Source organism: Lacerta agilis, chromosome 8 (genome assembly GCF_009819535.1).
Source record: "Lacerta agilis isolate rLacAgi1 chromosome 8, rLacAgi1.pri, whole genome shotgun sequence".
NCBI classification, from domain to species: domain Eukaryota; kingdom Metazoa; phylum Chordata; class Lepidosauria; order Squamata; family Lacertidae; genus Lacerta; species Lacerta agilis.
The window spans coordinates 83,202,078-83,219,884 of NC_046319.1; the positions used below are offsets into that span (position 1 = coordinate 83,202,078).

Below are 17,807 nucleotides of genomic sequence, written 5' to 3' on the forward strand. Positions count from 1 at the left end.
ATCTGGAGAAGTAAGTATCAGGCAATCAAGAGCTGCCCATCTCTCTGAACTCTCTGTAGATTCTCCTAACCTCGGTTTTGATTGCTATTGTTTCTTTGTCAGTCCAATCGCCAATCCCCTTCTTCTTAGGTGGTCTATGAAAGTGCACGTGGGACAGTTCAGATATTAAAATGGCGATAAATTCCTCAAACCGAGTGACTCCAACAGCTGGGGGAAGATCACCTTTCTCTACCAAGAACAAATGGATCACACAGTCAGAATTCACCAAACTTTGGAAAAGAGAAAGAGTGTGCTCGTTGACTCGGATCCTTGGGTGCTGAGGTCTTGATTCCTGGGAGGATGGATTAATTAACTGTGCTCTCTTTTTCGACGGGAAGACGAATTTGCAATGATGAGGGAGATGACGTCACGACGCACTGCCCCTGGGGCGTTTCCTTTCACCGCCCCGGGTAGTGCGGAGTCTTCCGCCGCCACTGCTGATACCCACTAAAATGATGCCCCACGTGGTAGAGTTCTACATTGGTGATACTATGCTTAGTGACCATCTCCCTCTTCATTGCAAATTTGTGTGCGGTGCTGCTGCTCCTGGGGCAACGGAGCGAACTGCGGTGCGTGGGGGTGACAAGCGGCAGCCCCTCCCGCCACTCCCCATGCACCGCCGGTCACCCCAGGAGCAGCAGCTCTGCACGGACGGGGTGCTCGCTTGGCCGTGCGCTGCTGATCCCGGGGCGACGGAGCGAGCGGCGGCGCGTGGGGGTGACAAGCAGCGGCCCCTCCCGCCACTCTCCATGTGCCGCCACTCACTCGGTCGCCCCAGGAGCAGCAGCGCTGCACAGACAGGGTGCCGGGCGGCAGGGCTCCCCTTGGGGAGTGGTGGGAGGGGCCGCCGCTTGTCGCCCCCCCTCCCCTGGCACCTGTGGCGTACCGCCCCCCCCACGATGCCCTTGGGTATCAGGATATAGTCCACCACACTATTACCCTGTGGGAAGATATAGGGAAAATTCCCAGAACCATCCCAGTTGGTTAGCCCGTTGAGCCATGTCAGAGCCCTGGTGTTGGTCAGCATAGTGAGTTGCAGACCTGCCAGATTAATTACTGGATCCTGGGATCTACATTCCCAGAAGCAAAAGTCTGGGAGAGCAGCAGTGTCCGAAATCCCCCATGCTTTTGTGTACACTTCCCGCCCTTGGACTAGGCGGGCATTGAAATCTCCAGTCACGATGATAGGTAAGTCAGGGCAGATAAGGTCCAGATTCTCAAGCACATGTGTAATAAGATCCCATTGTAAATTATTGGCTGTGACGGTGGAAGTGGGAGGGATATACACATTGAGCAATAACATTTCCTGGCTCTCCAGCGCTATCTTCGTTACTAGTAATTTACAACTAGCATTTGTTGACGGGATATGTTCGCTTTTTATATGGGGAGCCACTAGGGTTAGCAATCCACCCGAAGGCCTACCTTTCTTGTGGCTTTTGGTTGCTGGAAAAGAAAAGGCATTAAAACCTGCAAATTCGATGTGACATGAGGACTAGGTTTCTTGTAGACAAACTATGTCATGAGCCCTTATTAACTTTGTGAAATCGGGGAAACACAGCTTAGAAAACCACCTTGCCACATTCCATGATAGCAACTGCAGAGAGGAATTTTGCACCAAGTTCCCAGCTGTGGTGTAAAGTCAATCTAGGTGCATGTCAGGAGGTTGGCTGTCATTTGAAGCCCCGAACGGTTCCTGATTTATTTCCTCCACTTCCACTTGGGCATCGGTTATTAATTCGTGGACCCTGATGTTACTAGCTAAGGCAATCAGGGGGTCTTCATCAAAGACAATTACCATATTTTTTGCTCCATAAGACGTACTTTTTTCCTCCTAAAAAGTAAGGGGAATGCAGCGAATGAAAAGTATGCAACAAATGGTGGTCCCTGGAGCCGAATTGCCTAGGGGCCAAAAGCAGATCGTGCTTTCGCTCAGCAGCTGATCAGCAAGAGATCGGCAGAGAGATAAGAGTCCCCCGGCTCCCTTTCAGCCCCGCCCTCCATTGTTGAATGTGCTGCAAAGGGAGGTTGTTTGTTTCCCCAGCGACATGTGACTGGCTGATTAGATTATCTGTCTGGAAACTGTAGAAACGGCTCCCTTAAGATTTTTCAGAAATGTGAGTTGAACCCCATACAAACGGGGCTTTTCCACTTTGCTTTCCCCCTTTGCAAAAGGAGCTTTGCTTTTCCCCCTTTGCAAAAAAAAGCTGCAAAACTTTTAGCTGGTTCTCAAAAAAACAAAAACAAAAAAACCCCAGGACTTTCCCCTTTGCAAAAAAAAAGCTGCAAAATTTTTTAGCTGATCCTCAAAAAAACCAGGGCTTTCCCCTTTGCAAAAAAAGCTGCAAGAATTTTAGCTGATCCTCAAAAAAACGGCTTTTAGAGGAGGAAAACCAGAAAAATATTTTTGTTTTCTTGTTTCCTCCTCTAAAAACGAGGTGTGTCCTATGGTCCGGTGCGCACTATGGAGCGAAAAATATGGTAAGTCTGTCTCTGGTTGTCTGTGTGTCGCGTTTCCCTTGGGAGGAGCTTCACTTAGCAAAGGTTGATTGGGTTTTGGCTGGGGAAATGGATGGTGGATTTCGAGATTAACCAAGAGGCTGATGGCGTGTCCTGACTTAGATTTATCTAGCTTGGGCCGGCGGTCTTTATGTAAATGGCATTTTTGAGAGCCATTGTGGTGTAGTGGTTAAGAGCGGAAGACTCGTAATCTGGTGAACCGGGTTCGCGTCTCCGCTCCTCCACATGCAGTTGCTGGGTGACCTTGGGCCAGTCACACTTCTTTGAAGTCTCTCAGCCCCACTCACCTCACAGAGTGTTTGTTGTGGGGGAGGAAGGGAAAGGAGAATGTTAGCCGCTTGGAGACTCCTTCGGGTAGTGAAAAGCGGGGTATCAAATCCAAACTCTTCTTCTTTTGCTCTAAAGTTTTCCTCTCCGAGGGAATAATATGGCTGGGTGCATCACGCGAGTCCATCCTTAATGGCGCTGCCGAAAGGACCACGGGCCTATGGCAAGTGCCATCGGACAAAGGGGGCAATGGTTGCCTGGAATCGGTCCGGCAATGCGATAAATTTGGCAGTAGTTGTTTCCGTCTTTAAAAACTCGCCTCAGCTCGATATTATAGTCCTATAGGAGGGCCCTATATTTCAGGAGCTTTTTAGGAGTAGCTGAATCGGAAAACGTCAGCATGAGTCTAATGTGCTGAAAGTCCGTGCAGAGCGGGTTAATTGCGATCAGATTGTCGCACTGTATATTTAATAAAAGCTTAAAGTTTCTCTTCACACTAGTGATTGAATTCCAGTAAGGCAGCATACCGTTGAAAGGATATACCGGTATATCAAGAGCTACTTGTAGGATCAGAGCCCTACTTTCACTTTTATTAGTTTTGTTATTTGTAGTCTCTCGGTTGTCAGGTCCAGAGTGGTGGCACCCCTGCATACAATGGTCTTGGGGGAGGGCAACGCTGCAGTCGGTCTCTTTCATATTGAGGGAGCTATTTCTAGCTGCCAAAAGCACCAACTTGCCAGGAGTGACGTTCCCTTTTCTGGTTTGGAGTTAATTTCCTCCACTGTTCTTGCAGTCAGCAGACAGTGGTCCGCGAGCATTTCTGCATAGAGTGGTGCCCTCTCGGTTGGTAGTTCATGGGATAGTTCATGGGCGCTCATCTCAGCATGTTCCCCTGGATGATCTCCACCCGTTAAAGCGTCCCCACCTACCTGGGAATGAATACTATTTGATGTAGTAGGTTCCGAATTCCGGGTTCTTACGAAATCATCCAGTTTACTTTGCTTGCACTTCTGTTGTGGGCTCACTTGCGGAGATGAAGCCGGTCGTTTCTTTTCCTAGGACATTTTCGCAGAGATGCAGCCTCTACTATTTCCAGCTGTAAATCCGCACAGGGAAATGGTCAGGGGAACCAGCTGGGGAACCCCCAAGGGAAGGTGGCTCTGGGCCAAGGGAGGGGTGGTGGGGCCACAATGAGTGGCCAGAGGGAGAAGAATGGGGGGGAGGTGTCTGAAGCTGAAACGGCAACGGGGCTTAGTGAGCAGGGGGAATCTGTGGCAGAGAGCATTCTAGACTCAGTGGCAGGGAGAGTGGGAAGTGCAGGGGGAGAGAGTTGCCCTCCAAACAAAGACAGTACTGTACAGTGGTACCTCTGGTTATGTTCTTAATTCGTTCTGGAGGTCTGTTCTTATCCTGAGTAGTCTGCAACCCGCAGCGCCGCTGAACCCGGAAGTAACCCATGCCATTGGCATTCCGCAGTGATCGTAACATGAGGTACAGTTGTAGTCTGTTTTGAGAACATGGGAGATTCCAAGTGCTTGAACTCACAGTCTGGGCTGTGATTCCTGCCAAGACTCATCCATGCTTCCCCAGGGAACATTTCTCTTCTCCTGACTGTGTATCAATCTCCTAGTAGAAGAATGCATTTGCTTTACAGGATTCTCTGGCACGTCTCATTAGGACAGACAGAACTTGGCAGAAGACCTAGGGACTCCTTCCGATCTCCTACAGGTGTCCTGAGAACAGAGATGGATGAGCAGGACTCAGCTGGCCCTGAAGCAGGAAGAGGCCTTGCAATCCAACATGGGAGCAGTGGGGGGTTCTGGGAAAACTCTGCGAAGAAGAACCCAGGTGAGGAGGACACCCTCTGCTCAGATGTTCAGAGCCAGCAGTTGAGGCAGTGCTGCTACCAGGAGGCCAAAGGCCCCCGAGAGGTTTGCAGCCGACTCTACCACCTTTGCCGTCAATGGCTGAAGCCAGAAAGACACACAAAAGCTGAGATGCTGGACCTGGTGATCTTGGAGCAGTTCCTGGCTGTCCTTCCTCCAGAGATGGAGAGCTGGGTGAGGGAATGTGGAGCGGAGACCAGTTCCCAGGCAGTGGCCCTGGCTGAAGGATTCCTCCTGAGTAAGGCAGAGGAGAGAAAGCAGGTGAGAGAGACTTTCCTCAGGATACTCCCAAGGGGCTCAAAACAGGAGGGAGTGTTTCCCCCAGTTCTCTACTAATTTGCCCATCCTTTTTTGGAAAGCATCTGAGGAATGATATCAGACACCCCTAAAGTGTTTGTGTTCTAAGCCACTCCACTTCTAATCTACTCCTTTTGAATGCCTGTTGCTCTTTCAGAGGAAGGATCACTTTCCAGAAATGGGTCCGGATTCCTCTGAGGCAGAGAAGACTTCCTTGGACTCCAAAGAGAGGCCACTTGGTAAGGAGGAAGGAGTTTTTTCTCTGTTTGGTCACATTTTGTGGACTTTTAAACTAATTTGTGAATTGTTTTCATCTTGTTGGAGAAGTCACAGGGGACCAAGAGCCCAGATGAGAGGGACATGTATTGTTGCACAACTGATATGTGAAATGGGTACAAACATCCACATTTAGGTGGCAACTCATACTTGTTTGAAGGCCCACCTGCAGTTTTCCTTCAGAGTGAAGCATGCACTTACCTTTTTCTCTTGCAGGAGACAGAACAATGCCAGCAAGGCCTGTTTGTCCATCTTTTCTTGGTGGCGGAGGGGAAGCTGCTCCCGTGGAACCAGAGCAGGTAGGAGGAAGGAACCCTGTGGGGAGAGAGGATGTCATGGACTGGTTGGACACAGAGGAATGGTGGGAGGAACCCCCAAGGGAAGGAGGGCTGAATGCTCTAATAGGCTTATAAGCAGTTTATACACCATATCAAACAGTGGCCAGGATTCACCCCATCAGTCACACAATGGGGCTTTCCCCCTCTTATCCCCCCCTGCACACCTTGAAGATGTCTATAGGGCATCAGGAGGGTCCTCCCCACCTGGCAAGAACAGCGCAGAGGGACAAAAGAAAGGGGATCCTTCCATGTGGGAAACGGGAATGTTTGTGCACATGATTTGGAGAACACCAGGTTCTTCTTCTTTTTTGTAAATAATTTTTTTTCATTTTCTAATTATAAAACATTCATATTAGTAACAGATCAAACCAAATCTTTGCACATTCAAAAACAAAAAAACAATATGGCCAATTATACAATCCAAATTAATTAATTTCAATGGCACTTCCCATGTTCTGGATTTCAAAAGCCAAATATCCCTCCTTTATCTTTCTGCTATCTTCTCTATTACTTCACAGTTTTCCAATCCTGATATTAACTATCTCCTCTCTCTATCAGTCAGTCGCTGGTATAACTCACTATCTTGTTTTATTTGACCATTCCTTATTTCTACAATCACGCAGGGGGATTTCCCCCCACATTGTTCTTAGTTTAAATATTTTGAAGCACAGTCCTTTCCGATGGCCTCTCCTTTTTCTTCTGATTGTGGTTCTAATAGGCTTTGCGCTTCCATCCAAGGCTGAAATGAATTAGCGACTTCTCACTGTCTTTGATCTTTGATGTTTCAAATGTACTGTAGAGGTGTACTTGGCAATCAGTAAGTCACACAAAGATTGCTTCGGTTTCTCTCCCCCCCCACCCCCCAGAACCAAAAACAGGGAGAGGAGAGAAGGGATCCTTCCATGTGGCAAACAGGAAAGCTTGGGGAAACCATGATCTGGAGAAGACCAGGTTATTTATGTCCATCATTAAAATAAACAATAAAAAGTTTCCACCAAGACATTAAAATATGCGCCCATAATCAAAATGTGCAGCAAAACAAACCCATTAAAGCAGAACAGCAATTAAGAGGCAGAAAACAACAGAGTAAAGTGTAACAGATCACCTTTATGTTCTCTAAGAGGATAGCCTTTTTCCTTTTCCTTTTAGGGTCCAGTGTGCTTTGAAGATGTGGCTGTTCATTTCACAGATGAGGAGTTTGTGTTGCTGGATCCTGACCAGAGAGCTCTGCATCAGGAGGTCATGGAGGAGAATTGTGGAGTGTTGGTCTCTCTCAGTAAGCCTTCTTGTTAGATCATCTTATCTGTTTTGTAATTCAAGACATCTCCCTATGTGAGGAATCTCTGATATTTTGATGGCGCTCAACAGTGCCACCCACAGCACCTGGGGTGCTAACACTCCCACAGCAAATCTTGGATGGAGGGCTATTGATTGTTTCCCCTGTGAATATTCTTCCTCCTATTCTGCCTTTGCGAAACATGGACAGGCTCCTCTGAACTTCTTAAATGTAGGCTTCAGAGTGATTTGAGGTGTTGATGTAACTTCTTTCAGGTCCTTTGTTTCTGTTCTTGCTTCCTTCTGTTTTTATTTGACCAAAGAGAGGATTGGCATTGGAGTTGGCACAGTTTCCACAATTGGGCCTAATAAAATCCATCCCAGAAAAGAGCCAGGCTTTTTGAATCTCAGGCAGTGAACCTGTAAGGAAGGCCTCACATCTTCTCTGTCGTCTTAAGTCCAGTCAAAGGCAACTATGGGGTGCCAGACACATCTTGCTTTCAGGCCGAGGGAACTCGCGTTTGTCCACAGGCAGCTCATGTGGCCAAGCAGGACTAAACCGCATCTGGCGCAACAGAATACCAGGATGGAAGCTGTGTAATACAGATGTCAAGGAGATATAGGAGTACACAAATATTAGAAGACTGAAGGCAGCCCTGTATCAGGACGTTTTTAATTCTGGATGTTCTACTATGTTTTTATATATGCTTCAAGCTGCCCAGAGTGACTGTTTTGGGAGCTGCTTCTGAAGCTCTTTCCACATTCCAGATCATGTTTGTTTTGCTTTCTGTCTGTGAGAAAGGAGGGGGCGGAAACCTCTTCTCCTCCAGTCTCCGTCTCCAGTGCTGTGTGGTATTTCTTTGATCAGTCAGGATGGCAGTATGAGAGAGCTGTTTCTCTCATACATGTTTTTTACGTTATTTTATTTGTTTAGTCAGCAGAAATAAAATTAGGTATGCAACAAAACCTCCACAGCTTAGCTTCCGTTGCTCTGCTGCATTTGAGGTGCTCACATTAGCACCAGTACCTATTCCTCGGGAATGCTGTGTTGCTGTTCCTGTGATCGGAGGGTCACAGAAGGTGCTCCCGACACCCAGCCCATGCAGGCGCAGAAGACACGGGCTGGCCACGGGTGTACGGAAAGATGGGTGGGGAATAAATAAGAACATTACTATTAATATTACCATTATTATATAATTCCCTTCAGTTCTTTCTCTGTCAGAAGCATTAATTGGCATTGCTCCATTATTTGGGGGTTCCTGTATTCCTGAGGCGCTAATCTGTTTGTCTCTCAGTTGCAGGTGGTGATGAATTGGAGATGAAGAACGAGGGAGACCACGACAAAATCCACACAGTGGAGGAGCCATATCCATATTCAGAGTGCAGAGAGAGCTTCAGTCAGAGCTCCCATCCCATTTCCAATAAAGGAAATCCTATTGGGAAGAAACCTTTTCCCTGCTTAGAATGTGGAAAGAGCTTCAGTCGGAAAGACCACCTCATTGTGCATCACAGAATTCATACTGGGGAGAAACCCTATCAGTGCCTGGAATGTGGAAAGAGCTTCAGTCAGAGCAGCCAACTCACCTCCCATAAAAGGATTCACACCAGGGAGAAACCATACCAGCGCCAAGAGTGTGGCAAGAGCTTCAAAAAAAGGGTCAGTGTCACTTCTCGTCAGAGAATTCATTCAGGGGGGAAACCCTATCAGTGCCTGGAATGTGGAAAGAGCTTCAGTCACAGCCACCAGCTACTGTATTTTTCGCTCCATGAGACACACTTTTTTCCTCCTAAAAAGTGAGGGGAAATGTCTGTGTGTGTTATGGAGCGAATGCACGGTCCCTGGCAACGGCAGAGCTGGAGAGTTTGGTTCCCGGAACGGCAAGGGCGTGGCACGCCACCCATGCGAAGGGATGGTGAGAGGCGAGGAGGAGGAAGAGGACTTTAGAACACTCTTCAGAGTTCCCTCCGCCCGAGGGGCTCTGTGACTTGCATGAGAGCAGCCAGGAGCAAGCGCAGAGGGGGGTCTTCCTCCCTCGCACGCTCTGTCAAATTGGGACGGGGAGCTCCCGCCAAGCAATATATTCGCCTCTTACCTCAAGGCTTAGCTTCCAGATTCCCACGTGTGTCTGAAGGCTCTGAGGGAGATGTTGCCCAGAAGTAGAGGAAACAGGTCTCTTTATCCCTTGGATGTGGGAAAACATGAAAATTTTGAAGTGATAACTTTCTTATTTTACAATTTAAAAATAAAATGCTCATAAATAAGTGAAAATGATATAGTATTTTACCAAAGAAAAATTTATAAGGGAATAATTTAATAAATAATATCATATGATTAATCATCTGGGTTTATGCTATAATATCAACAAACTTTTAGGGTGATAACTTGGTTTTTTTTACAGACTGTATGTCGGCTATGTTTACTATGATCAGCGCTCAGTGGTAAACATTGGAGATACATTACTGACAGTTCCTTCATCACTGTATTTTCTTGCAGAATACATCCCCCATTCTACATACAAGGATGATAAAGCAGAAAAGACTAGCGTATAAGATTCCTTTTAAACTGGAGGTAGTGGAGTATGCTAAGGAGCATGGAAACAGAGCAGCGGAGAGACGTTTTGGGCCACCGCCAACTGAAAAAATGATAAGAGAGTGGAGGAAACAGGAGGATCAGCTGCAAAAAGCAGATAAGAGCAAGCACACTTTTCGTGGACATGCTGCAAAGTGGCCACAGTTGGAGGTGGCCATGAAAGAATGGATCGCGAATCACCGGAATAATGGCTTCTCAGTCTCTACAAAAATGGTAAAATATGAAGCCAAACGCATTGCGCAAGAGAAAGGCATTCACGATTTTACTGGATCACCATCGTGGTGCTACAGATTTATGAGGCGATGTGGCCTTGCTATGCGCACCAAAACTAGAATTGCGCAAAAAATGCCAGAAGGATATGAATCTAAGATTCTGCCTTTTCATAAATTTGTAACTGATGCCTGGAAGAAAAATGGGTTTGAAATTGGCCAGATTGGGAATATGGATGAAGTCCCGCTAACCTTTGATGTGCCGTCTAATAGGACTGTTGATCTGAAAGGTGCTTTGGATGGAAACGAAGATGGTATTTTATATGAAGATGGCGAAGAAAGTGATGTCAGTGATTGTGAGCAACTGAGCTTCCTAAATTCTGACTCCAGCACTGATGAGTTCTTGGGGTTCACAGGAGACTAGAAGAGGATTCGAGCTTGAAAGTCTCTCTTCGTTTTTTAATGACAGTGATGATGGTTCTTAATGCCACTGCTGGTCACTTTACATGGTTGAAATACTATGCTGATATACCACTTGTTTATTAAATAGTTTAGTACAACATTTGATTCAGAATATTTTTTAATCTTGTTTCCTTCCTCTAAAAACTAGGTGCTTCTTATGGAGCGAAGAATGCGGTGATTGCATTTAGCCTTTTTGATCAAATGTATTAGGCTTGATTTTGGTATGCCTGCACTTTGTAACCCTCGTGCCACCCTCCTGCACTGTGTAAAGTTGTGGTGTGTACGTTGCCTGCCACTTCCAGCCTTATCTGACCCTAGAAGGGCAGGTGATGTTTTGGGAAAGAGATCCGTGTTGAGCTAGCATCCGGGTGAGAATTGGCATCTCTCCTCAAAGGTCTTTGACATACTTTGGTAGAATAATAGAATCCTACAGTTGGAAGAGACCCCAAGGGCCATCCAGTCCAACCCCCTGCCAAGCAGGAAACACCATCAAAGCATTCCTGACAGATGGCTGTCAAGCCTCCGCTTCAAGACCTCCAAAGAAGGAGACTCCACCACACTCCTTGGCAGCAAATTCCACTGTCTAACAGCTCTTACTGCCAGGAAGTTCTTCCTAATGTTTAGGTGGAATCTTCTTTCTTGTAGTTTGAATCAATTGCTCCGTGTCCGCTTCTCTGGAGCAGCAGAAAACAACCTTTCTCCCTCCTCCATATGACATCCTTTTATATATTTGAACATGGCTATCATATCACCCCCTCAACCTTCTCTTCTCCAGGCAAGTACCAGGGAAGTAAGATAGGGGATAGAAATGTCAACAGTCCCATGGAAGTCCCGGTTGCCATGGGCATGGTGTCAAAGTGAGACATCTGAGACCCAAATGACCTGGGCACTCTGGGACACCCCAAGGTAATTTCAGAGGAGTCGATATCCGCATTAAGCCATCCGCCCCATGACCTGTGACCTTTCTTGATATATAACCTTTCTTCTAATGTGGCTCCTGGCAGCCTTTTTGAACTGGCCACTCTGCTGAACTAACTACTGGTTAGGAAGGCTGTTCTATTTGAATAAACCGTGTCCCTGCAAGACATTGAGATTGCTCTCATTCTCTTGGTTCGCAGCTTTTGTTTCAGGTGTTCCCTTGCCCGGGTAATGAACAGGTGATGTAGAAACAAATTCTGATCACATGATTGGGAGGAGTGGCTAATACCCCAGAGGACAGGATCAGACTTCAAAATGACCTTAACAGATTAGAGAACTGGGCCAAAGCAAACAAGATGCATTTTAACAGGGAGAAATGTAAAGTACTACACTTGGGCAAAAAAATGAAAGGCACAAATACAGGATGGGTGACACCTGGCTTGAGAGCAGTACATGTGAAAAGCATCTAGGAGTCAACTTGACATGAGTCAACAGTGTGATGCAGCAGCTAAAAAAGCCAATGCAATTCTGGGCTGCATCAATAGGAGTATAGAATCTAGATCAAGGGAAGTAATAGTACCGCTGTATTCCGCTCTGGTCAGACCTCACCTGGAATACTGTGTCCAGTTCTGGGAACCACAGTTCAAGAAGGATACTGACGAACTGGAACGTGTCCAGAGGAGGGCAACCAAAATGGTCCAAGGCCTGGAAACGATGCCTTATGAGGAACGGCTTAGGGAGCTGGGTATGTTTAGCCTGGAGAAGAGAAGGTTAAGGGGTGATATGCTAGCCATGTTCAAATATATCAAGTGACTGTTGTTGTTGTTGTTGTTGTTCAGTCGTTCAGTCGTGTCCGCCTCTTCGTGACCCCATGGACCAGAGCGCACCAGGCACTCCTGTCTTCCACTGCCTCCCGCAGTTTGGCCAAACTCATGCCAGTCGCTTCAAGAACCCTGTCCAACCATCTCATCCTCTGTCATCCGCTTCTCCTTGTGCCCTCCATCTTTCCCAACATCAGGGTCTTTTCCATGGAGTCTTCTCTTCTCATGAGGTGGCCAAAGTGCTGGAGCCTCAACTTCAGGATCTGTCCTTCCAGTGAGCACTCAGGGCTGATTTCTTCAAGGATGGATAAGTTTGATCTTTTTGCAGTCCATGGGACTCTCTCAACTGTATTTTAGTAATGTTTTAAATTTAAGCTGTCTGTTTTTGCTTCAGTCTTCTGCACACCACTTACAGATATTTTTAATAGATTAAGCAGTATAGAAATTAATCAACTCAAACCTCTTGATTTTAATAAAACCTCTTAAAGAGGAGAGAGAGAGACCCGTTCCATTGCTAGGGAGGAGGGGGTGGGATCCACTGCTGAGGCCCCTGGGGATGAGGGGTTGAAATAAAGGAGGAGAAGGGCCGCCAGGAGGACGGCCTTGCAGAAACACTCCCTGGCCTCTTGCGGGACAACAAAGCAGCCTTTGGGGGGGGGCCCTCAGGCGACCCCTCCAGGCCTTTCACCCCGCAAGCTGTTGGTAGAGCCGGGGACTAAGAGGCCATCCAAACACCCCAATATCCCATTCACCCAGGCAGGGTGCCCCCGCCCCACAGAAACCCCCTCCCCCTGCTGCAGCGAAGAGGCTTGTAAACCCATGGAGTCCCCAAAGCTCCATGAAAGATGAGGATTACTCCAAGAACCATGGCTGACCAATCAGCATCGTGGAATGGTGACAGGCAGCCAATCCGAAGTCAAGAAGCAGCGCCCCTCCCCCCCCAGTGTCTGGAGCGCGCGATCCGCAAGGCTGTTGTGGCCTTTGTCTCTTTTGCGCGACTCCTTGAGCGTAAGAAATGGACCCTGGAAAGAATGGAAGAAGCGCTCTACAAAATGTAGCCACGAGCGGATACAATGCATCCTGGACAGAAATGGGGGGGGTGGGTGCAGGGCTCCCCCCCAGCTAGCAGAAGGTCCTTTGCCCCCCCCCCCTCAGGTGGGAATCCAGCAATGGGAGGGAGAAGCACATACTCCAGAGAGAAACCTGGAGTGACTCCGGATCCTTTCAGAGGAGAAGCGCAGGAAGGGAAGCCTTGAGGGGGGGGGGAGTAAATCCTGGTCTTGTTCTTTGGGGGAGCAGCTCCTGAATTCAAAGGTGTGGGGAGCTGGAATGACAGACGGGGGGGGGGGCGACACTTTCACCTTTCTGCATGACAACCCCTCCTCTTTTGTGACGATGTCATGACGCTTTGGTGATGTATTGTGGGGAATCCGGAAACCCCTTTTAAATCTCTTCCACCCCCTCGCTGGGAGTTCTTTCTCTTTTTCACCTTGGAACCTTCCTTGCAACAAACCAAGATCAGGTCTCCTGACCCCTATTTTCCTTCTCCATCTCGGCTCCTCCTTTTGCTGACCGGAGGTAACTGGGGGGTGGGGATGGGGGGGGAGCGGTGTGAATAAGGCCCGTAAACCCGATTATTTTCTGTCACACTGTTGCTCCTGCTTCCGTTTCCAAGGGAGGGAGCAGCTCAGAAGCCAGCCCAGACTTTCCCCCAAGAAGACCCCCCTGGGTGCTGCTGCGATGCCCGGGGCTCCGCCTTTGCAGAGAGAGGGAGGGAGGGGGGAGCCCGGCTCGCCAAGGGTTAAAAGGAACTGAGCTGCACTCCTAGATAGGACAGGAAATAAGGGGGGGGGCCACACGAGGTCCTCCCGAGTAAATCCCCTCCCCCATCCTCCTTTCCTCTCCTCTGCAAGAGCTGCGTCGGGGGATCCTTTGGGATCTTGTAAGCCTCCTCTCTCTTCCCCATAGGGCGCAGTGGGGAGAAGGGGGGAATATAAATAATGATGATGATGATGATGACTACTACCCCCCTCCAGGGGCAGCAGCAGAGGAAGGGCCTCAGGAAAGCAGCCATGGCTCCAGCCGGGCTGGGCACCCTCTGGCCAGATGCACAGGAGGAGGAGGAGGAGGGCTGACCGCTCTCCTTCCCCCTCAGACTCCATCCATCAGCAGCCCCTCGTCCCCTCATCGGGGCGGCGCCACCAGAGGTGCAAGGTGCTGAGACGGGGGGGGGGGCGGATGCTCAGCTGAAGATCCTCCAGGGGAGATAAGGACCCCCCCCCCAAAAAAATATTATTTTTAGGCTCCTCTAAACTGCCCAGGCCTTCTTAAATGCAAGGCTTCAAAGTGATTCAGGAAGTTGAAGTAGCTTCTGTCAGATTTCTTGTTTCTGTTTTTTCTATCCTTGGTTGATTAAAGAGACAAGTGACATTGGAGATGGCACAGAGACCATGATTGGGCCAAACAAAGTCCACCCCAGAAAATAAACAGGCTTTTTGAATCTCAGGCAGCGAACCCTCCCATCTAACTCCCTCCAGTTCTTCCTGGGTCACAACCATTAATTAGCACTTCTCCATAATTTGGGACCATCGCCAGTGGTGAGGACTGCAGGGCCCGCTCCCTTCCAAGGCCGAGGGGACGGGGGGGGGGCAGGCCCCCACACTCCCAGCTGCAAAAGGACTCCTGCTGCAGCGCCTAGAGGGTGGGGCTGGACTCACTGGAACAAACTCTTGGGGATGTGTGAGGTTGCTCTGCTATTGCTTCCCTGTTCCAAGTGTCTAATCTAATGTGTTTCTAAATGTCCTTAAGCAGCCGGTGGCATTTTAAGTTTTTTCTTCTCTCCCCCCCCCCCTTTTGCTCTGTTGGGGGGTGGGATGGATATGTGGTTGGGGATTAATTTTAGTATCACTGATGTTTTGTTTTGTTTTTGTTTTTTGGTTGTTGTATAGTTTGCATTTTGTTTTTAAGGGGCGGGATCAGGGCTGCCTGGGAGTGGGCCCCAGCCAACAGAATGTCTGGGGCAAGTTCCACGGGGGGGGGGGAGGCACTGGGACATCCGATCTCAGTGATCAGGGGCAGGAGGAGGAATTACGCTAAGACCACACCACGTCATTAACCAAGGACGCAGGCTTAGTCGTTTTTTGAAGACTATCCCTGCCTCCGGGTCTGGTCTTGACCGCACGGATACTGGAATCAGCAAGGGAAACACACATGACCTGAAGGTGCCGCTGGGCAATGCCAGGTCAATGATGAATAAGAAAGAAGATTCCACCTAAACATTAGGAAGAACTTCCTGACAGTGAGAGCTGTTTGGCAGTGGGATTTGCTTCCAAGGAGTGTGGTGGAGTCTCCTTCTTTGGAGGTCTTGAAGCGGAGGCTTGACAGCCGCCTGTCAGGAATGCTTTGATGGTGTTTCCTGCTTGGCAGGGGGTTGGACTGGATGGCCCTTGCGGTCTCTTCCAACTCTAAGAATCTATGATTTTAAGACTACTGCCATCCATGACTTGATCGTGAATGGAGGACTTGACCTGGCATGTGTGACAGAGACTTGGTTGGATGAAGCAGATGGGCCTGTCCTTGCTGCTACCTGTCCTCCAGGTTTCTGTTACACACAGCAACCCAGGTCATGTGGGCGGGGAGGGGGGCTGTGATTTGTAGGAAGTCACTAGCTCGCATCAGGCGTCCTATCGGGAAGACCCAGTTCTCTGAGTGCATGTTCTGGAAGTCGGGCAATAGGGGCAGTACAGGATTCCTCTTGGTGTACTTTCCTCCCCGCTGCACCAAGGATTCCCTGCCTGAGCTGCTTCATGTCATGGTGGATGTTCTCCTGGAGACACCTAGTTTGGTTGTCCTCGGGGAGTTTAACATCCATGCTGACACAACCTTACAAGGGGCTGCTTCGGAATTCGTGGATTTCAATTTCAATCTGTTACCTCCGAGGATGTGGGCAGGCTGCTTGGACGAGTGAAATCAGCCACCTGTCTCCTTGATCCTTGCCCATCCTGGCTTATAAAAGCTAGCCGGGAAGGGCTGGGGAATGGACTTCGCGGGGTGGTGAATGCTTCTCTCTGTGAGGGAGCCTTCCCAGACCCGCTGAAAGAGGCAGTTATTAAACCGCTTCTTAAAAAACCATCTTTAGATGCGGCCAATGTGGCCAGTCTCAAATCTTCCATTCTTGGGCAAGGTGATTGATTGAGTGAGTGGTTGCTGAACAACTCCAGGCACGCCTGGAGGATGCAGGCCATTTGGATCCCTTCCAATCATAATCCAGGCCTCATCATGGGACTGAAACTGCCTTGGTTGCGCTGGTTGATAATCTCCAGCGGGCTAGGGACAAAGGTGAGAGCTGTTTCCTAGTTCTGCTGGATCTCTCAGCGGCCATTGACACCATTGACCATAACATCCTTCTGGACCATCTAGAGGAGCTGGGGGCACTGTCATACAGTGGTTCCACTCCTTCCTTCTGGGCCGTGTCCATAAAGTGGTGGGGGAGATGAGTGTTCAGACCCCTGGGCTCTCACTTGTGGGGTGCCCTTGGGTTCTGTCCTCTCCCCTATGCTTTTTAACATCTATATGAAGCCGCTGGCAGAGATAATCAGGGGGTTTGGGCTGGGTGTCCATCAGTATATGGATGATACCCAGCTCTACCTCTTTCCAATCAGAACCAGTGAAGGCGGTGAAGGTCCTGTGTGAGTGTTTGGAGGTGGTTGGAGGATGGATGGCGGCTAATGGATTGAGGTTGAATCCTGACAAGACAGAAAAATTTTTCTTGGGGGACAGGGGGTGGGCAGGTGTAGAGGACTCCCTGCTCCTGAATGGGGCAACTGTCCCTCTGAAGGACCAGGTGCGCAGCCTGGGAGTCATTTTGGACTCACAGTTGTCCATGGAGACGCAGGTTAATTCTGTGTTGGCATAGCTGTCAACTTTCCCTTTTTTGCGGGAAATTCCCTTATTCCAGTGCCGTTTCCCAATGCAAGAAAAAGGAAGGTTGACAGCTGTGGTCCAAGGCAGCTGTCTACCAGCTCCATCTGGTATGTAGGCTAGACCCTACCTGCCTGCAGACTGTCTCTCCAGAGTGGTGCATGCTCTGGTTATCTCCCGCTTGGACTACTGCAATGCTCTCTACGTGGGGCTACCTTTGAAGGTGACCCGGAAACTAGAACTAATCCAGAATGTGGCAGCTAGACTGGGGACTGGGAGCAGCTGCCGAGACCATATAACACCAGTCCTGAGAGATCTACATGGGCTCCCAGTACATTTCCGAGCACAATTCAAAGTGTTGGTGCTGAGCTTGAAAGCCCTAAACGGCCTGAAGGAGCGTCTCCACCCAATCGTTCAGCCCAGACACTGAGGTCCAGCTCCAAGGGCCTTCTGGTGGTTCCTTCACTGTGATAAGCAAAGCTACAGGGATTCTCCCATCTTACAGTGGAGTTAACTACTTTTTTTACTTCACGTGCCCAAAGGGTTGTTGTTGTTCAGTCGTTCAGTCGTGTCCGACTCTCCGTGACCCCATGGACCAGAGCACGCCAGGCACGCCTATCCTTCACTGCCTCTCGCAGTTTGGCCAAACTCATGTTAGCAGCTTCTAGAACACTGTCCAACCATCTCATCCTCTGTCGTCCCCTTCTCCTTGTGCCCTCCATCTTTCCCAACATCAGGGACTTTTCTAGGGAGTCTTCTCTTCTCATGAGGTGGCCAAAGTACTGGAGCCTCAACTTCAGGATCTGTCCTTCTAGTGAGCACTCAGGGCTGATTTCTTTAAGGATGGATAGGTTTGATCTTCTTGCAGTCCATGGGACTCTCAAGAGTCTCCTCCAGCACCATAATTCAAAAGCATCAATTCTTCGGCGATCAGCCTTCTTTATGGTCCAGCTCTCACTTCCGTACATTATTTCTGGGAAAACCATAGCTTT

At 48.9% G+C, this 17,807-nt stretch overlaps 1 protein-coding gene and 1 long non-coding RNA gene across 2 annotated transcripts in view; one reads left to right on the forward strand and one right to left on the reverse strand.

The window, feature by feature from the left end:
• The window catches only part of LOC117051905 (zinc finger protein 91-like), a 186,517-nt gene that overhangs the window by 31,600 nt on the left and 137,110 nt on the right, over positions 1–17,807 (reverse strand). The gene's annotated exons all lie outside the window — the stretch shown is intronic.
• On the forward strand, positions 5,161–6,797 carry LOC117051913. Its single transcript, XR_004427214.1, has 3 exons — positions 5,161–5,245; positions 5,499–5,581; positions 6,770–6,797. It is a non-coding gene; the product is annotated as an uncharacterized LOC117051913 (long non-coding RNA).